This window comes from Symphalangus syndactylus, chromosome 15 (assembly GCF_028878055.3).
Source record: "Symphalangus syndactylus isolate Jambi chromosome 15, NHGRI_mSymSyn1-v2.1_pri, whole genome shotgun sequence".
NCBI classification, from domain to species: Eukaryota; Metazoa; Chordata; class Mammalia; order Primates; family Hylobatidae; genus Symphalangus; species Symphalangus syndactylus.
In genome coordinates, this window is record NC_072437.2 from 74,539,935 (window position 1) to 74,561,425 (window position 21,491).

Sequence of the window (21,491 nt, forward strand, 5' to 3'; positions counted from 1 at the left end):
TGATGAGAATGTTGACCAGATTAGAATAAACACCCACTCAAAGTTTTTCTGAAATAATATTTTTTATTGATAGAAATTTATTTTGTATTGTTTAATTATAACTTTTAAAAGAGAATACTATGTTAAGAGCAAGGACTTGCAGTTAGTCAGATTTGGGTTTGAGAATAATAAATTGTCACTTATTAACCATGTCAGTGTTTTTCTACTGAATCCTGGGGTAAATGGAGGGAGGAAACAGACTTGGGAGTACCAGCACCCCCAGACCTCCCCTGGCCACCCCAAGGACCAGGCGATCAATATCTCAGCACACCTCTACTTATTTGTAGCACACAGTGTGTCTTAGTTCTTAGTGAGCTATGAGCTACATGACTTCGAGTAAGTTACTTCTCTTATTTTCATTTTCCTTATTTACAAAATGGAGACCTTAGGGAGTTAATGTGGGTATGAGAAACATACATACAGTATATTGCACAAGATGAGGCATGTAGTGTATGCTAATAAATGGTAAGTTGCTGCTGTTATGATTGTTAACAATAATTATAAAAAGCAAATGGAAAGGGCTTGAATTGAAAAAAATTTTAGATACATAGTTTTTTACTTTATTAGCCTGCATTGTGTTTTTCATTTTTTTCTTTAATGCATCTTTCCAGGACAAAAAATAACATCTAAAGATATTTTGGCACTAAGAGCGTGATCTGTAGCAAGAAAGATGAGCAGTCTGTTCAAACTGATGAGACTTCCAAGGAGACTTCAGAGAGCCAAGACAGTGTAAAGGAAAATATGAAAAAAGACTTGTTAAACATTATTAAGGGTATGAAATTTAATTAAGCACAGTAAATGTACAAAGAGCAAAGCTCCCCAACAGAAGACCCCTTAAAAGTTTGCAAGCTACACTTGGCAGGCTTCAAAGAGCTACATAACGTGCTCCAAAGAAGAGGTAAATTTAACTGTAATTTGAATGTTGTTTGAAACTCCAGTAAGCTTTTTCTTTTGGTAAAAAATATTTTTAATATGAATACTTGGGAAATGTTGAATTAATGAAGAATAAATATCAGCTCGTAAACACAGGGACTCTAATAATTACTCAAGGCTGGACGTGGTGGCTCACACCTGTAATCCCGGCACTTTGGGAGGCTGAGGCGGGCAGATCACTTGAGGTCAGGAGTTTGAGACCGGCCTGACCAATATGGTGAAACCCCGTCTCTACTAAAAATACAAAAACTAGCTGGGCATGGTGGTGCATGCTTGTAATCCCAGCTACTTGGGAGGCTGAGGCAGGAGGACCTCTTGAACCCAGGAGGCGGAGGTTGCAGTGAGCTGAGATTGTGCCACTGCACTCCAGCCTGGGGGACAGAGCGAGACTCTGTCTCAAATAACAACAACAACAACATAATTCCTTGAGAAATACTGTTATTGTATTATATTTAAATAACAAGAGGATATCTGTACACAATCCAGAGAAAGGAAAACAGAAGTGACCTCACTGAAAATTTCACACTCTTATATCTTTATCAGTGTTATTAACTGCCACTTAGTTCCCTCTTTAAGCTGTTAATTAACAATATCATTGACATCTTGATTTGAAGGTAGCTTCATGTCTGTAAAGGTCTTGCTTATTTAAAATTTTCAATTTTAAAGATTTCTGGAATAAAGTTTTAGCATGTTGATTACAACTGCTTTATATGACTTCCTTTGACCAATACCTATCAGTGCTGTCAGCTTTCTTGGTGGTTTCCTCAGAGTATTATAATTACTTGTGTTTGTCAAAACAGTATTATATTTAGTTCGAAGTGCAATCAGTGATATCTTGGCATTGTGCGCTAGGTTAAGTGGCAGTATTTTTTTTAGTGCTATGTAATGATGTATTTCAATGACGTCATTAATTCATAGTAGTAAGTTATGTGGCTTTAGGATAGCCATCACTGACTTCTCTTACCAGAACAAACAGATTTTAATAGAGTCTTCTGTTTCCCAGAGTGATTTAACATTTAAATGGAACTTCTTGGTTTCTACATTATATAAAAAATACCTCTAGAAAGTATGATTGGGTGGTAGAGTAGGCTAATTCAGATAATCAGTACCCATAATAGGTACTTCCTCCTCCTGCTTTTAGAAACAAAACGGTTATATGTGAATATATGGAAATAAATAATACAAACACATATAAATACTTATCAAGAATGGTATTTTAAAGCTCCTAGACCTGTTTATGACTCCTAATGCTCTTTATTATAATTATAATTGAATTAACTATTACATAAATGGTAAATTGAGTTGAATGCTTTGGAAAGAGTCAGTAACGGTCATTTAAAATTTTTCTTTCCAATTAGGCATGAGTGAGGCAAAAATACATATGCAGGAGGATCATACACTTAGATTGCTTTGTAAGCTTTTTGACATTCTTGCTCCACTTTTCTACTTAAACCAAAATTGAAAATATTGGAGGATGGGTGTGATGTAAATAAAAGATGTCTTGGAACCTCTATCAGTGGTCCTATGTTCAAAGAAGAGGCTTTGATCCTACATCAAAAGACTGGTGAATGAGGTACATTTGTTTTGAGGTTTTTTTTTTTTTTTTTTTTTTTTTGAGACGGAGTCTCCCTCGGTCACCCAGGCTGCCAGGCTGGAGTGCAGGGGCGCGATCTCTGTTCACTACAAGCCCCGCCTCCCAGGTTCACGCCATTCTTCTGCCTCAGCCTCCCGAGTAGCTAGGACTACAGGGGCCCGCCACCATGCCTGGCTAATTTTTTTGTATTTTTAGTAGAGACAGGGTTTCACCGTGTTGGCCAGGATGGTCTCCATTTCCTGACCTTGTGATCCGCCCGCCTCGGCCTCCCAAAGTGCTGGGATTACAGGTGTGAGCCACCTCGCCCGGCCTGTTTTGAGTTTTAAAAAGGTGTCTTTTGATGATTTTTGCCTCCCCTCCCCCTTTTTCAAGGACTCCAAGGTGGATTAGGTTAGTCATGATCTTTGCTTCATAAGGCACTGTCATCATTACTTCACACATAGCCTGCTTTTCTTTCTTTGTATTATTTATTGAACCTTCATTGATATGGTTTCCATAGCTACACTACCTCCCAAACATAGTGGCATGAAACATTCATTCATTATGCTCACAGATTCTGTGGGTTAGCAATTTGGCTAGAACGCAGTGGGGAAGGCCAGTCTGTGCTCTGTGATGTCTGGGGCCTCAGCTGGAAGGCTTAGAAGTCTGAGGCTGGAATCATCTGAAGTTTGCTCACTCATAGGTCTGGCAGTTTTTGCTGGCTGTCAGCTGAGACCTTAGCTGAGGACGTTAGCAGAAACACCTACATGTGGCTTTCCTTGTGGCCTGGGCTTTCTCACTACATGGTCGCTGGGTTCCGGAGCGGGTGTCTCAAGAGAAAGTGAGCCAAGAGAAAGTTGTATTTTCTTTTTAATGACCTAGCCTTGTAATAAGATTGGACATTACCGTGTTCACCCCTGTTCCACATTGATTTTCCTGGGATATTTGTTTTTATCACAACCACTCCTGAGAAACCATCTTAACAAAGATATAATGTTATTGATAGGAATGGGGCAATATACAGTTGGCCCTCCGTATGTGCAGGTTCTGCATCCACAGATTCAACCAACATCTGATTGAAAATATATAAAAAAAAAATACAGTATAAAAACTACTTACATAATTAGGTATTATAAGTAATCTAGAGATGATTTAAAAGTATTCAGGAGGATGTGTATTACTTATATGCAGGTACTCTGCCTTTTTATGTAAGGGGCTTGTGCATCCATCCTGGGGGTGGCCAGAGCTGTTCCTGGAAATAATGCCCGTGTCCCACCTCCCCCAACCCCTGCAGATATGGACTGCTGTAATGTTACTGTGAACTGCTTAGTTCACATCATTATTGACAGACGTGGTTGTATTTTCCTGTGGTGCCCCAGAGTGCCTTAGGGCACAGTTTGGGACGCAGGGTCCCAAGTGGAGAGCTTATGTCTTCTCCGCTCATCTTTAGCTAAGATAGATTCAAGGCTGGGATCTGGAATCCTCTGAAGGCACTTTTCCAGTGGTTGATACTGGCTGTTGGCTGAGGCTTTAGCTAGGGCTCTTGGCCAATACACTAACCCATGGCTTTTCAATGTGGCCTGGGCTTCTTGCCTGGTAGCTGGGTTTCAAAGACAAATGTCTTGAGGGATCAAACTGAAAGCTGTATCACATTATTTGATCTAGCCTCAGAAGTCACAGTATGTTACTTCTATCTGACAGTCACAAAGTTTCCCCTGGTTTTGAGGGAGGGAAGATAGAGTCTCTCTCGATGGATATGTGGCAATGTTTTGGAAGAGCCATGTGGGACCAGAAGTAATGCTGTCACTGTTTTCTGAAAGTATAATCTACTTTGATTATACATCTGGTACCTGATAACTGTAGAATGTCAGCTATATTGTAGACAACATTTTCATGACAAAATTGACCCCTAATTGATAGACTGCATCTGGCCTGGGAGAACTATGGGTACCTGATGGGGATATCATATTTAGGACTTAATGCAGAGATTCTTCTTCTTTTTTTTTTTTTTTTGAGATGGAGTCTCGCTCTGTCGCCCACGCGATTCTCCTGCCTCAGCCTCCCAGGTAGCTGGGACTACAGGCATGTGCCACCACACCTGGCTAATTTTTTGGTATTTTTTTTTTTTTAGTAGAGATGGTGTTTCACCGTGTTAGTCAGGCTGGTCTCAAACTCCTGACCTCAAGTGATCCACCCGCCTTGGCCTCCCAAAGTGCTGAGATTACAGGTGTGAGCCACCGCACCCGGCTAAAAGCTTTTTCTTATGAAAAATTTGAAACATATGCAAAGAACACAAAATGGTATAACCTCTTTCTACCATTGTCCAGCTTCAACAGTGATCAACATTTTGCCATTCTTGTATCATCTATGCCTTCACCCAGTTTCTATCTCCTGCTTGATAATGATTTATGGCTCTTTTTTTTCAGGTAAAATTTACATATATTAAAGTGTACAAATCTCAGCTGTAGGATTTTGACAAACGGTAAGCCCCTGTGACCCACACACTCACCAAGACACTATATTTTTCATTTTCACCTTCCCAGGCAATAGCCATCTGTCCTGAGGCAATTGCTGTTTTGATTTTTTTTTTTTTTTCACCTCAGATTGGTGTTGCCTATTCTGGAACTTGATATAAAAGGAATCATACAGAATTTTATTTATTTATTTATTTTTAAGAGAGAGTCTAGCTCTGTTGCTCAGGCTGGAGTGCAGTGGTACAGTCTCGGCTTGCTGCAACCTCCACCTCCTAGGTTCAAGCGATTCTCATGTCTCCGGAGTAGCTGGGATTACAAGCACGTGCCACCACGCCCGGCTAATTTTTGTATTTTATATTCTTTGTGTCCAGCTTCTTTCACTTGATCTAATGTTTATGAAAGTTATTCATGTTGGCATGAGCTGAGTACTCTTCCATTGTATGGATATATCACAATTTGTTTTTCTATTCTAATGATAGACCTTTAGGTTGGTTCCAGTAAAGCTTCTGTGAACTGGTTAACCTGCCTTAATATTTGCTTGCAATATATATTGCTTTTGAAATACAATAGCATTTAATTAAAAATTCCACTAATTTATAATTTTTGAGGCTGATCTGTCCCTTACCCCTCCACCTTAATATATTGTTCTGAGTTAGTGTTGTACTTCAGCAAATATCTATTAATTTTAACATTTAACATTTCAAAGTTTATTTCAAAGTTTATATAAAACCGGTACCTAATAGTTGAGAATTCTTACTTTTGTCAGAAATTGAATACTTTTTTGAACACCAAAGTTTTCCCCCAAAAATCATTTTACCTTTCACTAAACTAATGAACTAATGGCATAATAAGCAATCTCTCTTTTTCTTTCTTTCTTTTTCTTTCTTTCTTTTTCTTTTTCTTTCTTTCTTTCTTTCCTTCTTTCTTTCTTTTTTTTTTTTTTTTAGATGGAGTCTCGCTCTGTCTCCCAGGCTAGAGTGCAGTGGCATGATCTTGGTTCACTGCAACTTCCACCTCCCGGGTTCAAGTAATTCTCTTGCCTCAGCCTCCTGAGTGAGTAGCTGTCACTACAGGTGCACACTACCACACCTGGCTAATTTTTGTATTTTTAGTAGAAACGAGGTTTCACCATGTTGGCCAGGCTGGTCTCGAACTCCTGACCTCAAGGGATCCACCTGCCTCAGCTTCCCAAAGTGCTGGGATTACAGGTGTGAGCCACCGTGCCTGGCCAATCTCTTTTTTTTATTTCTCATTTGTTTTCCATTTTATTTTTCAGAATTGAGCCCCTAAGTCCTGAGTTGGTGGCAGCTGCATCTGCTGTGGCAGATTCTCTCCCTTTTGACAAGCAAACAACCAAGTCAGAGTTGTTGAGGCAGCTCCAGCAGCATAAGGAAGAGTCAAGGGCACAGAGAGATGCAGAGAGACATAAAATTAGGTGAGTGAATCAAACCTTTAAGTTAGTAATGTTTATATCTCAAAATGGGCCATTTCTATGTGGCTAGTGGGTAATACACATAGTATATACTACATAAGTGGAATTTGTATATAAAATGTATGGCATAATTTTAGCAATTCAATTTTTTTTAAAACTTAAGACATAAGTATGACTATAGTTTTTAAGAAACCAATTGAATAAAGTTTCCTTTTAGGAAGTTACAGTTTCTTGTCCATGAGAATAGAAATGGTAAATTCAGCAATGTTATTAAAAATAAATAACAGAATAAGGTAGCTTTTCTGAGAAAAGTAATTTTTTTCAGTTAAGTAGCTTGTTGGTTTTATGCACAGTATGATAATCTTCAGGTCTGTTTCCTTCTCTTTTTCCTCCTATTCTTATGTACCAGCTGACATCTTTCCACTTATTCTCTTCGTCTCTCATTATTTTATGCCATGTTATACTACTTGCTGCCTACTTTATAGTAAGTGGTAACACTGCTTTATTTTGTAGAGTGATCTAAATCAGTTGTTCTCAATGAGCATGTGTACCAGATTTATTTCAAGAAGTGAAAAGAAATGGCCATATGCGCTGGCTCATGCCCATGATCCCAGCACTTTGGGAGGCTGAGGCAAGAGGATCACTTGAGGCCAGGAATTTGAGACCAGCCTAAGCAACAAAGCAAGACCCCATCTCTACAAAACATAAAAAATTAGCTGGGCACAGTGGCTTGTGCCTGTAGTTCTAGCTACTTTGGAGGCTGTGGCAGGAGGATCACTTAAGTCCAGGGTTTGAAGCTGCATCGAGCTGCGATCTCACCACTGCACTCCAGCCTGGGCGATAGAGTGAGACCCTATCTCTAAAAGAAACAGTAATTTTTTAAAAAAAGAAGACATAGATATCTGGACTGTCAGTTCAGTGACTCATTTTATTTGTGTTTGAACAAACACAAAGCAGCAAATAAATATGGTTAACTCTTGGTTTCAATTTAGTTATCAAATGTAGATGATAGGTATACAGATACTGATTTTACTTTCCTATCATTTTCTCTGAATAATTTTTCATGAGACACTTATGATTTAAATGAAGATTTCTGAAGAACGTCTTTAAAAGATGAAAGTAAACATGAATTGTAATGTTCTGTGTTATGTGAATGTTAATAGGTGACATTTTTTATTTAAACATTTTTATGCTGTATAATTAGTACATAAAAATGAAATAAGAATTAAATGATATCAGTCTCCTGTTGAAGAAAGTTTTTACTGTTTTGTAGCTAAGATTTCTAATACACTTGACCTTTTTATTATTTCAGTTTCAGTAACATAATATCAGATATGAATGTTGCCAGATCTGCTACAGCTAGAGTTCGTTCAAGACCAGAGCATCAGATTCAGTTTGACAAAGGCTATGACAATTATCCTGGCCAGGAGAAGACTGCTGATCTTACAAAAAGGTATCAGGCTTTGTAATCTGCTGGGTTTTGTTTGTGTAGTTTGTTTTTACCTTAACTGTAGACTTTTACCTTATTGCGTGTGTGTATTATTGCTGTTGGATATCTGAGTATTATGAATGCATTTACATCTGTGTTCTTACTCTCTGTATACCACTTCCTAGAGAGGGAACCATGTGCTGGATTTAGCCAGTCCTGCAGTTTTCCATACCTGAAATCAAAGTGGGCCATGCTTCACATCTACCCACGATGAATAGTGATCCTTTGATTTAGAATAAGAGGAGCTGACTGAATTCTGAAGAAATAAGTATTTTGCGATAAACACTATTTTTCATTTTGAATATAAGTGACTAATACTGTGTATTCATATCCCCTTTATATCTCAATACATGCTTATCTTTTGGTGTACCTTAGAGAAATAACCCACCATCAATGAAAAGAAGGAAAGGCAAGAGGAAAAAAGTTTATATGGTACCTTAAAGCGGTAGATTATTTGTGGCCATTTGAATTTACTGATTCGAAGTCCTTAAAGATGTTGAGCCATGCCTTACATAGTTATTTTAGAATCTAAAGTTGTTCTGTATTTGCATAAAGTTTCTGTTCTTTTTCACCTTTAAACCCTGAAAGTGATAGCTGGGAAGGAGGAACCAGATATTTGGCATGGTCTGCAAAAATTAACTTGTCTTTACAGCAGCATATGCTCACAATTGGAGTGTTTTTTTTTTTTTTTTTTTTTTGAGACAGAGTCTTGCTCTGTCGCCCAGGCTGGAGTGCAGTGGCGCAATCTCGGCTCACTGCAAGCTCCGCCTCCCGGGTTCACGCCATTCTCCTGCCTCAGCCTCTCCGAGTAGCTGGGACTACAGGCGCCCGCCACCACGCCCGGCTAATTTTTTTGTATTTTTAGTAGAGACGGGGTTTCACCGTGGTCTTGATCTCCTGACCTCGTGATCCACCCGCCTCGGCCTCCCAAAGTGCTGGGATTATAAGCGTGAGCCACCGCGCCTGGCCAATTGGAGTCTTTTCAATGCATTATGTATTCTGTGGATTTAAGTGAAATCAGAAACTTGAGTTAACTCCTTCCAGGTGTTAAATTACTGATTTATACAGGGAAGTTGGAAAAGGTGGTCAGCAGTTAACACAGGGAGTTCAAGAGGTAATGGTGACTTTGGAAGATTATTTGAATTACTAATTTAAAGTGATTTAGTATCTGTTACATATTATTGAATACAGGAGAGGTCTACTTGGAGTTTTAGTTAATAATATTTAACTGAGTCAGTTAATCCTTGAGAATATTTAACTGAATCATTCATCTTGGACATGATTCTGTGCAACTACATTAGGATGGTATATTATAATTTGATTTTTAATATTATATTTGATATTTAATATTTTTTTAAAAAATTAGAAGCTAAAATAGGAAAGGGGTTTCTGTGCCTTCAATGTGTTAAAAAGCCAGGGAGTAAGGGGAAGTGATGATGAGACACCAAGTTGTTCACCCTGCTGTGACTGGGGTAGGATCTGGGGTGTCAACCCCAGACAACCCAGGCCTGGACTGATTCCTTCTGTTGGAGATTGACAGTTCACACTGGCCTGCCTCAGAATGTTGGCACTGCCACTGACTATTCTGTGACTGGGCACCTTGTATAGCCTCCATCAACCTGTTTCCCCAGCTATAAAACGCTGAAAGTGAAACCTAGCTTAAATAGCTTTCTTGAGGAATAGATCTGGTACACAGTAGGTGCTCAGCAAATGTCCATTCCCTTTCTTTATAGTGCATTACTCTTTTGAAATTCAATACTTTACCAAGACATTCGCCCTCTGCTGTGACTTGCTTTAATCCACCATCCTATTTGCCAGACATGCGGTTGAGGGAGAAGAAGGCAAGGCAGTGAAGAGAGTTCTGGAGCATAAAAGCCTTTGTTTATAAATAACTTGGGAACCTGGTAGAGGAAAGATTATATGTTTGAGATCACGTTATTTAACGTTCATATGGTATTTGCATTTTTTCCAGTTATTTCTATTTAGTAGAGAGAAGTAATTTAGTTTATTAAAAAAAACAAGAATTCATTTTTTTTTTTTTTTTTAGACAGAGTCTTGCTCTGTCGCCCAGACTGGAGTGCAGTGGCGTGATCTTGGCTCACTGCAAACTCTACCTCCTGGGGTCAAGCGATTCTCCTGCCTCAGCCTCCCAAGTAGCTGGGACTCAGCCTCCCAAGTAGCTAGGATTACAGGCATGCGCCACCATGCCCAGCTAATTTTTTTGTGTGTTTTTAGTAGAGACAGGATTTCACCATGCTGGCCAGGCTGGTCTTGAACTCCTGACCTCATGATCTGCCCGCCTTGGCCTCCCAAAGTGCTGGGATTACAGGCATGAGCCACCACGCCCAGCCTCAAAATTATTTTTAAAACTAACCCCCCCACTTTATTTTATTTTTTATTTTTATTTTTTGAGATGGGGTTTCTCTCTTATTGCTCAGCCTGGAGTGCAGTGGCACAATCTCAGCTCACTGCAACCTCTGCCTCCTGGGTTCAAGGGATTCTCTTGCCTCAGCCTCCTGAGCAGCTGGAATTACAGGCACCTGCCATCACACCCGGCTAATTTTTTTGTATTTTTAGTAGAGATGGGGTTTTACCATGTTGGCCAGGCTGGTCTCAAACTCCTGACCTCAGGTGATCCACCCACGTCGGCCTCCCAAAGTGCTGGGATTATAGGCGTGAGCCACCTTGCCTGGCCAACCCTCCAGTTTATAAACTGGATTTTAACCTGCCAGTAAATTTATTCAAGTAAATATATGAACCGATGCATAAAGCAGTTGATTATCAAATGTGCAAGAAAATGTCACCTATTAACTCTCTGATATTAATTTCAATAGCTAATTAAAAATAGTCATGTAAAGAAAGTTAATAATTATTTTAAAATTACAGAATGATTGCTTTATGAAAGGGAATGTTGTGATTTGCCTATGCAATTTTTTATAATTATGATTTATAATTAAACATTGCAGTGTTTTCTGCCCTTAAAGACAAATGTTGACTTTAACAGCTTCTATTTTAGCATAGTTTTATAGTTTTTCACAACATGGAGTTTTTAAAACCTTAATATAAGTGGGAAAAAATAAAAATTATGGCAAATTAAGCTAATCTTTTCAATTAGGTATTTTGGAAATTAAATTGCTTTAACTAATTTGTTGTATATGAAGCAAAACTTCAAGTGCACATTTCTGTTTTTCGTTTATCGGTCCTAAAAATGTGGCAATTTAGCTAAAGATTTTTGATGTGGGTCAGTGGAATTATTTTTAATTTCTACATAGAATATTTCACTTAAGATATTTTCTCATAATTTTTGTTGACAGTTTAAAATATATTCATTAAAATGTTATTTTCTTTTTTTTTTAGACTTAGGAAAAATATATTCGCGGGGAAAAGACAACATTTTTGACCTGACGGCAGTTACTAAAGGCACACCTGAAAAAGGTTTGTTGAGAGTAACACTATTGGAGGTGTTGGGTTCGGGGCGCGGGCAGCTGGGTTCTCCCTGTCCCCTTGGGCAGGTGCAGGGTCGGGGGGTGTTCAAAGCCTCCCAAACGCGTTTTGGCCTGAGTTGGGGAGCAGAGCGGGGAAGGACCTGTGGCTTGCGGCCCCGCCCCCTTCTCCGGCTCGCCGCAGACCGATAAGCCCGCCTCGTCCCTCAGCCGGCCCTGGGGCCGTGTCCCCCGGGCAACTCCAGCCGAGGCCTGGGCTTCTGCCTGTAGGTGTCTGCGGCGAGGCCTCTAGGGTACAGCCCGATTTGGCCTCATGGTGGGTTTCGGGGCCAACCGGCGGGCTGGCCGCCTGCCTTCTCTCGTGCTGGTGGTGCTGCTGGTAGTGACCGTCGTCCTCACCTTCAACTGCTGGAGCATCTCTTCCTGCCACGTCCTGCTTCAGGAGGAGGTGGCCGAGCTGCAGGGCCAGGTCCAGCGCATCGAAGTGGCCCGCGAGCGGCTGGAAAAGCGCAATTCGGACCTCTTGCTGTTGGTGGACAAGCACAAGAAACAGATCACCAGAAGGAGGCTGAGTACGGCCGCCTCAGCAGCCGGCTGCAGGCCAGAGAGGGCCTGGGGAAGAGATGCGAGGATGACAAAGTTAAACTACAGAACAACATATCATTATCAGATGGCAGACATACATCATTTAAAGGAGCACCTTGCCGAGCTTCGTCAGGAGTTTCTTCGACAAGAAGACCAGCTTCAGGACTATAGGAAGAACAATACTTACCTTGTGAAGAGGTTAGAATATGAAAGTTTTCAGTGTGGACAGCAGATCAAGGAATTGAGAGCACAGCATGAAGAAAATATTAAAAAGCAGACCAGTTTTTACAGTAACAAAAGGAAGAGGACCTCAAGATTCAATCAAATGACGGAAAAGAACTGGGTGTAAACGATCAAGTGGTACCTAAAAATATTCCAAAAGTAGCTGAGAATGTTGCAGATAAGAATGAAGAACCCTCAAGCAATCATATTCTACATGGGAAAGAACAAATCAAAAGAGGTGGTGATGCAGGGATGCCTGGAATAGAAAAGAATGACCTAGCAAAAGTTGATGATCTTCCCCCTGCTTTAAGGAAGGCTCCTATTTCAGTTTCTCAACATGAAAGTCATCAAGCCATCTCCCATCTTCCAACTGGACAACCTCTCTCCCCAGATATGCCTCCAGATTCACACGTAAACCACAATGGAAACCCTGGTACTTCAAAACAGAAGCCTTCCGGTCCTCTTCAGCATTTAATTCCAGGCTCAAACTTGGACAGTGAACCTAGAATTCAAACAGATATACTAAAGCAGGCTTCCAAGGATGGAGTCAGTGAGTTACATAAATTGAAGCAAAGCCAATTCTTTGATGAGAATGAATCCCCTCTTGATCTGCAGCATGGCTCTAAACTGGCGGATTATAATGGGGATGATGGTAACGTAGGTGAGTATAAGGTAGACAAGCAGGCTGAGCTGGATTACAATGAGGAAGAAGATGGTAATGGTGGAGTGAAAGATGTCCAAGATGATGAAGAACGAGAGCTTCAAATGGATCCTGCAGACTATGGAAAGCAACATTTCAATGATGTCCTTTAAGTCCTAAAGGAACACTTTAGAAAACCTAAAGTGCTGTAAAATGAAATCATTTTCTACTTTGTCCTTTCTGACTTTTGTTGTAAAGATGAGTTGTATCAGTTGTAAAAATACATTGAGATAGAATTAAGGAAAAACTTTAATGAAGGAATGTACCCATGTACATATGTGAGCTTTTTCATATTGTATTATCAAGGCATAGACTTTTTTGGTTATGATACAGTTAAGCCAAAAACGGCTAATCTTTGCATGTAAAGCAAACTAATGTATATTTCACATTTTATTGAGCTGACTTATTTCCACAAATAGATAAACAAGAAAAAATGGTTGTACAGGTTATATGTTGCACAGCATAACCATAGTAAGAACAGAACAGATATTCAGCAGAAAACTTTTTATACACTAATTCTTTTTCTTTTTTTTTTTTTTGAGACAGAGTTTTAGTCTTGTTGCCTAGGCTGGAGTGCAATGGCACAATCTTGGCTCACTGCAACCTCTGCCTCCTGGGTTCAGGTGATTCTCCTGCCTCAGCCTCCCAAGTAACTGGGATTACAGGCACCCGCCACCACACCCAGCTAATTTTTGTATTTTTATTTTTGTATTTTTTTTTTACATGAGTCTCGCTCTGTCCCCCAGGCTGGAGTGCAGTGGTGCCATCTCGGCTCACTGCAAGCTCCGCCTCTCGGGTTCAAGCAGTTCTCTGCCTCAGCCTTCTGAGTGGCTGGGATTACAGGTGCCCGCCACCACGCCTGGCTAGTTTTTTTGTATTTTTAGTAGAGACGGGGTTTCAGCATCTTGGCCAGGCTGGTCTTGAACTCCTGACCTCGTGATCCACCTGCCTTGGCCTCCCAAAGTGCTGGGATTACAGGCGTGAGCCACCGCGCCTGGCGTAATTTTTGTATTTTTAATAGAGAGCTAATAATTGTATATTTAATAGAGACAGGGTTTCACCATGTTGGCTAGGCTGGTCTTGAACTCCTGACCTTAGGTGATCCTCCTGCCTTGGCCTCCCAAAGTGCTGGGACTACACGGGTGAGCAACTGCGCCCAGTCTACACACTAATTCTTGTTAGCCCAACAGCTGTGCTGTTCTATCTACCACCTCATTTCATGCTCAAGGAGTCATACCTAGAATAGTTACACACAAGAGGGAAACTGGAAGCCAAACACTGGGCAGTATGTGTACAAAGTCACCTCCCTACTCCTTTTATTTTACATGAGTGCTGATGCGTTTTGGCAGATGAGCTTTCAGCTGAGGCCTGATGGAAGTTGAGATAACCTGCAAAGACATAACAATATTTATAGTTACATATCTTAGTTGTTTTGTTTTGTTTTGTTTTTGAGACAGAGCCTCGCTCTGTCGCCCAGGCTGGAGTGCAGTGGCCCGATCTCGGCTCACTGCAAGCTCCGCCTCCCGGGTTCACGCCATTCTCCTGCCTCAGCATCCCGAGTAGCTGGGACTACAGGCGCCCACCACCACGCCCAGCTTTTTTTTTTTTTTTTTTTTTTTTTTTTTTTTTTGCATTTTTAGTAGAGACAGGGTTTCACCGTGTTAGCCAGGATGGTCTCGGTTTCCTGACCTCGTGATCCGCCCACCTCGGCCTGCTGGGATTACCGGCGTGAGCCACCGCTTCTGGCCACTTAGTTCTTGAAATTGTCGAATGCGGCGGCAGGGAGGCGGGTGGGGCGGGCTGCAGGCGGGGTCCGGCTCTGGGGCCAGTCTGGGCCACGGTCGGGACCCAGTCGAGGGCCGGACTGGTCAGGGTTCAGGCGGGATCCGGCGTCCGAGTCGATCTGGCTCTGGCTGCGGGTCCTGGCCCAGGTCAGGGTTGGGCCTCCCATCAAGCCCGCCCCGGGGCAGGGTCCAATCCCGCCCTTGCCGAAGTCCCTGGGGCGGGCCTGGGTGGAAGACGCGGAGGGCTCTATGTCGGGGAAGGGGCTCTGAAGACCACGTGGGGGCGTTCGAAGGGGCCTGGGGCCACCCTCCTCTCTGGGTCAAAGGTCATTGCAATGGCCGGGGAGAACTTCCTCTTCCTTGGCTCTCCCTACTTACTTCCTGATGACCTGGTAGAGCTCTCCGCGGGCTTCGGGGCTGGGGGGAGGCGTAGCAACTTTAGGCAACTTCCCAAAGATGTGCGCAGGTTGGGGGGCGGGGGGCGGCGCCCCAGAGGTGGCGGCCTCTGCGACAGCGGAAGTATAAGAGCGGACCTGCAGGCCTGTCGGGAGGAGGTGGAGCGGGCGGCGCCCGCCGTGTGCCTGGGATCGGCATGCTGGGCCAGGAGGGCAGCCACGTGTCGGGTGACCAGCGCCATGTCCAGCCAGGTTGTGGGCAGTGAGCCTCTGTACATCATGGCAGAGCCGGCCAGGCCTGACAGTCCAAAGGGTTCCTCGGAGACGGAGACCCGAGCCTCCTGTGGCCCTGGTCTCTGGTCCAGCTCCCACCCACTGCCTCCCAGACCACAAGGAAGAGGAGGATGGGGAGGGGCTGGGCCTGGCGAGCAGGGCGGTGGGAAGCTGATGCTCAGCTCCCTGCCCAAGCGCCTCTGCCTGGTCTGTGGGGACGTGGCTTCCGGCTACCACAACGGTGTGGCATCCTGTGAGGACTGCAAAACCTTCTTCAAGAGGACCATCCAGCGGAGCATCAAGTACAGCTGTCTGGCCTGCAACGAGTGAGAGATCACCAAGCGGAGACGCAAGGCACTGTCAGGCCTGCCGCTTCACCAAGTGCCTGCGGGAGTGCGCCTGGATTGCCTCCGGGGTGGGCGGCAGAAGTACAAGCGGCGCCAGAGGGTGGACCCGCTGCCCTTCCCGGGCCCCTTCCCTGCTGGGCCCCTGGCAGTCGCTGGAGGCCCCCGGAAGACAGCCCCAGTGAATGCACTGGTGTCTCATCTAATGGTGGTTGAGCCTGAGAAGCTGTATGCCTTGCCCGACCCTCCTGGCCCTGATGGGCACCTTCCAGCCGTGGCTACCCTCTGTGACCTCTTTGACCGAGAGATCGTGGTCACCATCAGCTGGGCCAAGAGCATCCCAGGCTTCTCATCGCTGTCGCTGTCTGACCAGATGTCAGTACTGCAGAGCGTGTGGATGGAGGTGCTGGTGCCCGGTGTGACCCAGCGCTCACTGCCACTGCAGGATGAGCTGGCCTTCGCTGAGGACTGAGTCCTGGATGAAGAGGGGGCACCGGCAGCTGGCCTGGGGGAACGGGGGGTTGCCCTGCTGCAACTGGTGCGGCGGCTGCAGGCCCTGCGGCTGGAGCGAGGAGAGTACGTTCTACTGAAGGCCCTAGCCCTTGCCAATTCAGACTGTGCACATCGAAGATGCCGAGGCTGTGGAGCAGCTGCCAGAAGCTCCGCACGAGGCCCTGCTGCAGTATGAAGCCGCCCGGGCTGGCCCTGGAGGGGGTGCTGAGCAGCTGCCAGGCAGGCTGCTGCTCACGCTACCGCTCCTCTGCCAGACAGCGGGCAAAGTGCTGGCCCATTTCTATGGGGTAAAGCTGGAGGGCAAGGTGCCCATGCACAAGCTGTTCTTGGAGATGCTCGAGGCCATGATGGACTGAGGCAAGGAGTGGGACTGGTGGGGGTTCTGGCAGGACCTGACTAGCATGGGGTCAGCCCCAAGGGCTGGGGCGGAGCTGGGGTCTGGGCAGTGCCACAGCCTGCTGGCAGGGCCAGGGCAATGCCATCAGTCCCTGGGAGCAGGCCCCACACCCTCCCCTCCCCTCCTCCTAGGGGGTGTCAGAAGCTGGGAACGTGTGTCCAGGCTCTGGGCACAGTGTTGCCCCTTGCAAGCCATAACGTGTCCCTAGAGTGTAGGGGGCATGCCGAAGCCATAGGGGGCTGCAGGGGATGTGTGGGAGGCAGAAGCCTATCTCAGGGAGGGAAGGGGATGCAGGCCACAGTCTCCCAGTGGTTGACACTTTTGCTGCTGCTTAATCCTGCCACCTCTTCAGAGCAGAGTGGGACTTGGAGAGCAAAGGCCCGTGCCCCCTTTGCTCCTCCTCTGATTATTTGCATTGGGCATTAGTGCCCCCCCTTGAAGCAATAACTCCAAGCAGGCTCCAGCCCCTGGACCCCTGGGGTGGCCAGGGCTTCCCCATCAGCTCCCACCCAGCCTCCTCAGGGGGTAGGAGAGCACTGCCTCTATGCCCTGCAGAACAATAACACTATATTTATTTTTGGGTTTGGCTAGGGAGGCGCAGGGACATGGGGCAAGCCAGGGCCCAGAGCCCTTGGCTGTACGGAGACTCTATTTTAATGTATATTTGCTGCAAAGAGAAACCGCTTTTGGTTTTGAATCTTTAATGAGAAAAAATATATATACTATTGAGCTCAAAAAAAAAAAAAAAAGAAATTGTGGAATGCATGATTGACAATATATTTTTTCTTTTTTCTTTTTTTTTTTTTTGAGATGGAGTCTCGCTCTGTCGCCCAGGCTGGAGTGCAGTGGCGCAATCTCGGCTCACTGCAAGCTCCGCCTCCCGGGTTCACGCCATTCTCCTGCCTCAGCCTCTCCGAGTAGCTGGGACTACAGGCACCCGCCACTACGCCCGGCTAATTTTTTGTATTTTTAGTAGAGACGGGGTTTCACCGTGGCCTCGATCTCCTGACCTCGTGATCCGCCCGCCTCGGCCTCCCAAAGTGTTGGGATTACAAGCGTGAGCCACCGTGCCCGGCCTTATTTTTTATTTTTTCAAGTAATGCCAGTACTGTTATAGCCAGCACTGGCTAAAATTTTTATATTTTCAGAGTTGACGCTGGTGAAGACATTCATGATTTAAGCACCAGATCCTGAAATGGGTTAAATCTACTTTGAAATGAATCTGCAATCAGTATTTCAAAGCTTTTCTGGTAATTTTAGTGATCTTATTTGACTAGATTTTTTCAGAAGTACTAAATAAGGAATTTTAACAGGTTTTTATTAATGCACAGATAAATAGAAGTACAGTGAAGTCTATAGCCATTTTATTAAAATAGTTTAAAAGTTTGTAAAAAAATGAATCTTTGTAATTACTTAATATGTTAGTTAAGAACCCATCAAGCTTATATTTGCTGGACTTACAAGTTATTTTAAATGCATTTATCTTTTTTGACATTATTCAGTGGAATGTGTAAGCTAGCTAATTCTTGTTTTCTGATTTAAAGCACTTTTAAATCTTATCTTGCTCCCTAAAAACAAAAGGTTTTGATCACAAGGGGAAATGTAAGATTGTTAACCCTGTTTTTCAGAAGGGCTACTGTTAATTGCACATAAACATGAAATATGTTTTCCCACTGTCTCACAGAATGCAATATTCCACAGGAGAAACCTGACCCAAACTAGCAATATCGACAACTCTAACATATTCTAGTCAAAATTCAAACTTAATAGTGGTAAAGAAACAGGTTGTTCACTTGTCGAGGTGCAACAATTCTTAAGACTTCTGTTTGAAATTGCTCAATGACTAGGAAAAGATGCAGTAGTTTACCAAAATTGTTCTTCCACCATATCAAAGTAAACAATTCATGCCTTTATAGGGTCAGGCCTACAATGAATAGGTATGGTGGTTCACAGAATTTTAAAAATAGAGTTAAAGGGAAGTGATGTACATTCTGGGGGCATTAGGGTAGGGAGATGAATCAAAAAATACCCCTAGTAATACTTTATATTTAATACTGTAAAAGCTTTACAAATAGAAACCATGTAATTACCTGTCTTAGTTCTTTTATCATAAAAAAAAATCACTTGGTTGGTTGGATTGTAGCTATTACTTATACAGCAGCACTTCTTCAATTAGCAGTCTAGACATTTTATAAACAAGTATTGGACCAATTGATAATATTTCTGACTATTAATATTTTAGTGCTATAAAATACTATGTGAATCTCTTAAAAATCTGACATTTTACAGTCTGTATTAGACATACTGTTTTCATAATGTTTTACTTCTGCCTTAAGATTTAGGTTTTTTAAGTGTATTTTTGCCATGAATTAGGTGTTAATTTGATGGAAACTCTGCTTTTAAAATCATTATTTGCTGGGTTCTAATAAATTAAAAATTAAACTTGAAAAAAAAGAGAATAAGTATTTGTCAGGTGGAGAAACATTCCATCTTTCCAAGATGTCCTTCCTTAGTGTTCTGATGGTATCATAGTTGAATATTTTAATATTCCATCCTGTCATTGGCCTGGATCCTGCTTACGAATGTGGTGGTCGTTATAAGGAAAACTTGGCACTGTAACATCCCCACAAACTGGGAAGGCATCGAGAGACCAAAGAATAATTTGGGCCAGTCCAGCTTGATGAATAGACGAGTTTACTAGGACTTACATACTGGACATTCCTGAGCAGCTCTAGAGTCACCCTGCCTCCCATCTCTAAGCTGCCTTTCAGCTGATGTTCTGTCTGTCTGCCTACTCTGTGTGCACGAGGACAGTGTTTTCTTCGACATGTTCTCAGGTATGCCCTGGGATGTCTGGGTTCTCAGGGATCCCTGCTCCTCTGCTGGGCACCAGGGCCTTGGCTCCCTGCCCAGCCTTCAGGATCCAAGCAACACACATACACTCTTAAGTAACCTGGTGGGGGACATATCACACTACAGTTGTCGATATTGCTAGTTTTCGTCAGGTTTCCCCCATGAAATGTTGCATTCTGTGAGACTGTGGGAGGTAAGTACCGAATCCAGAGGTTCAGATTAGCTACTAATTTGGGTTAGAACATTAATAATCAGCTACCATTTACAGTGTATCTCTATGCTATTACATAAAGTATACTGGTTCCTGCCCTTAGGCAGCTTACTGCCTAGAAGAGGAGATAGCATTTATAAAAAAACTTACTGAAGTGACTTAGTGATTGTTCAGGAGATGGGAAGAACATTCAAGGAATATATTTAACAGACTTGTAGTGTTTTCTTTGGGTAAGAAATTTGCCATTTTAAGTCTAAAAGAGAAATAAGAGTGTCCTCTTGCTTGACATTAAATTTGGTTTACTAGTAAAATCAATGAAGAAACTCAATACAAATGGTCTCCAGCGTATAAGTGATGAGCATTTCTAAAGAATAGAAGTTAGTTTTTTGGATCTTATAGAAATAATGTTGTATATGGACTTGGAGGCTGAGACAACAGGATGGCTTGCGACTAGGAGTTCAAGAGCAGCCTGGGCAACATAGTGAGCCCCTTTCTCTAAAAATAGAAAAAAATTATCCAGGCGTGGTGGTACATACCTGTAATCCTAGCGACTTGGGAGGTTGAGGTGGCAGGATCACTGGAGCCCAGAATTTGAGGCTGCAGTGAGCCACGATTATGCCATAACACTCCATCCTAAGCAACAGAGTGAGATTCCATCTCAAAGGTTGGGGAAAAAAGAATGTTGTTTATGATAGATGAGTTCCTAGGCTGGCCTCCGAGGGCTCATTTAATCTTTCTACCAGTTACTTATACACACTTTTGATTTTCCCCCTATTTAATGTACCATTAGGGGCTATATCTCATTCATGTAGCACCTACTCATGTGGCTTACAGATCATAGGAACTAGTTATCTTAAATCTTAAATTCTTTTTTTGAACAAATTGTACTATAAAATATACATCTGTAGAGGAAAGAAGTTAATTCAGTGTTTGTTCATTTGAACTGAAAGTGAAGCTGAAAGAACAACCTCCTTCTTGTATTGCGAAAACTACATTCTCTTGTGTATGATAAAAAGGACGTGCAAAAGGCATAGGGACAATGAATCACCTCTCCCCAGCTCAAATGGTTAAGCATGCATCGGAAAGGAATTTGTTGGCTGGGCGCGGTGGCTCATGCCTGTAATCCCAGCACTTTGGGAGGCTGAGGTAGGTAGATCACCTGAGGTCGGGAGTTCAAGACCAGCCTGACCAACATGGTGAAACCCCGTCTCTATTAAAAATACAAAAATTGGCTGCACATGGTGGTGGGCGCCTGTAATCCCAGCTACTCGGGAGGCTGAGGCAGAAGAATCACTTAAACCCAGGAGGCGGAGGTTGCAGTGAGCCAAAATTGCACCATTACACTCCAGCCTGGGCAACGAGCAAAACTCCGTCTCAAAAAAAAAGAAAGAAAGAAAGAAAGAAAGAAATTTGTTGTTGTCAAGGCAGCTGCTATTGTCCAGCCAAAACAGACGCTTGAAGATAATTGAGATTCTTGAAGGAGCCAGCTTACTTTTTAAAATAAAAAAATCTTATTTCTAAAACTGAAGTTAGTTGGCAAGGAAGCATTGAAGTTTTATGTATTCTATCAAACAGTATCAAATGATTATACTCTAGTATTTCCTCTAGTGAGGAAAATAGCATACAAGTTTATGTAATAATTTACTCTAATGAAGGTACTGTTTGAATATGCTACACTTGCATGAGTCTGAAGAATGGTTTTTGTTCCCAGTGAAGTACAAGAATAGCAAAATGTGGAAATGTAAATTTAGCGATTGTTCACTGTTGTTTTCCCACCACATCAAATAATGCTGGAAATATAGTTGGCATTCAGTAATTTGTTTTAATTGAC

The 21,491-nt window shown here is 42.9% G+C and overlaps 3 pseudogenes; all 3 read left to right on the plus strand.

Annotated features, from left to right (window-relative positions):
• The window catches only part of LOC129463751 (small ribosomal subunit protein mS31-like), a 60,605-nt pseudogene that overhangs the window by 18,245 nt on the left and 20,869 nt on the right, over positions 1 to 21,491 (plus strand).
• LOC129463618 (protein GOLM2-like) lies at positions 11,540 to 13,571 on the plus strand (annotated as a pseudogene).
• On the plus strand, positions 15,089 to 16,688 carry LOC129463619 (steroid hormone receptor ERR1-like; annotated as a pseudogene).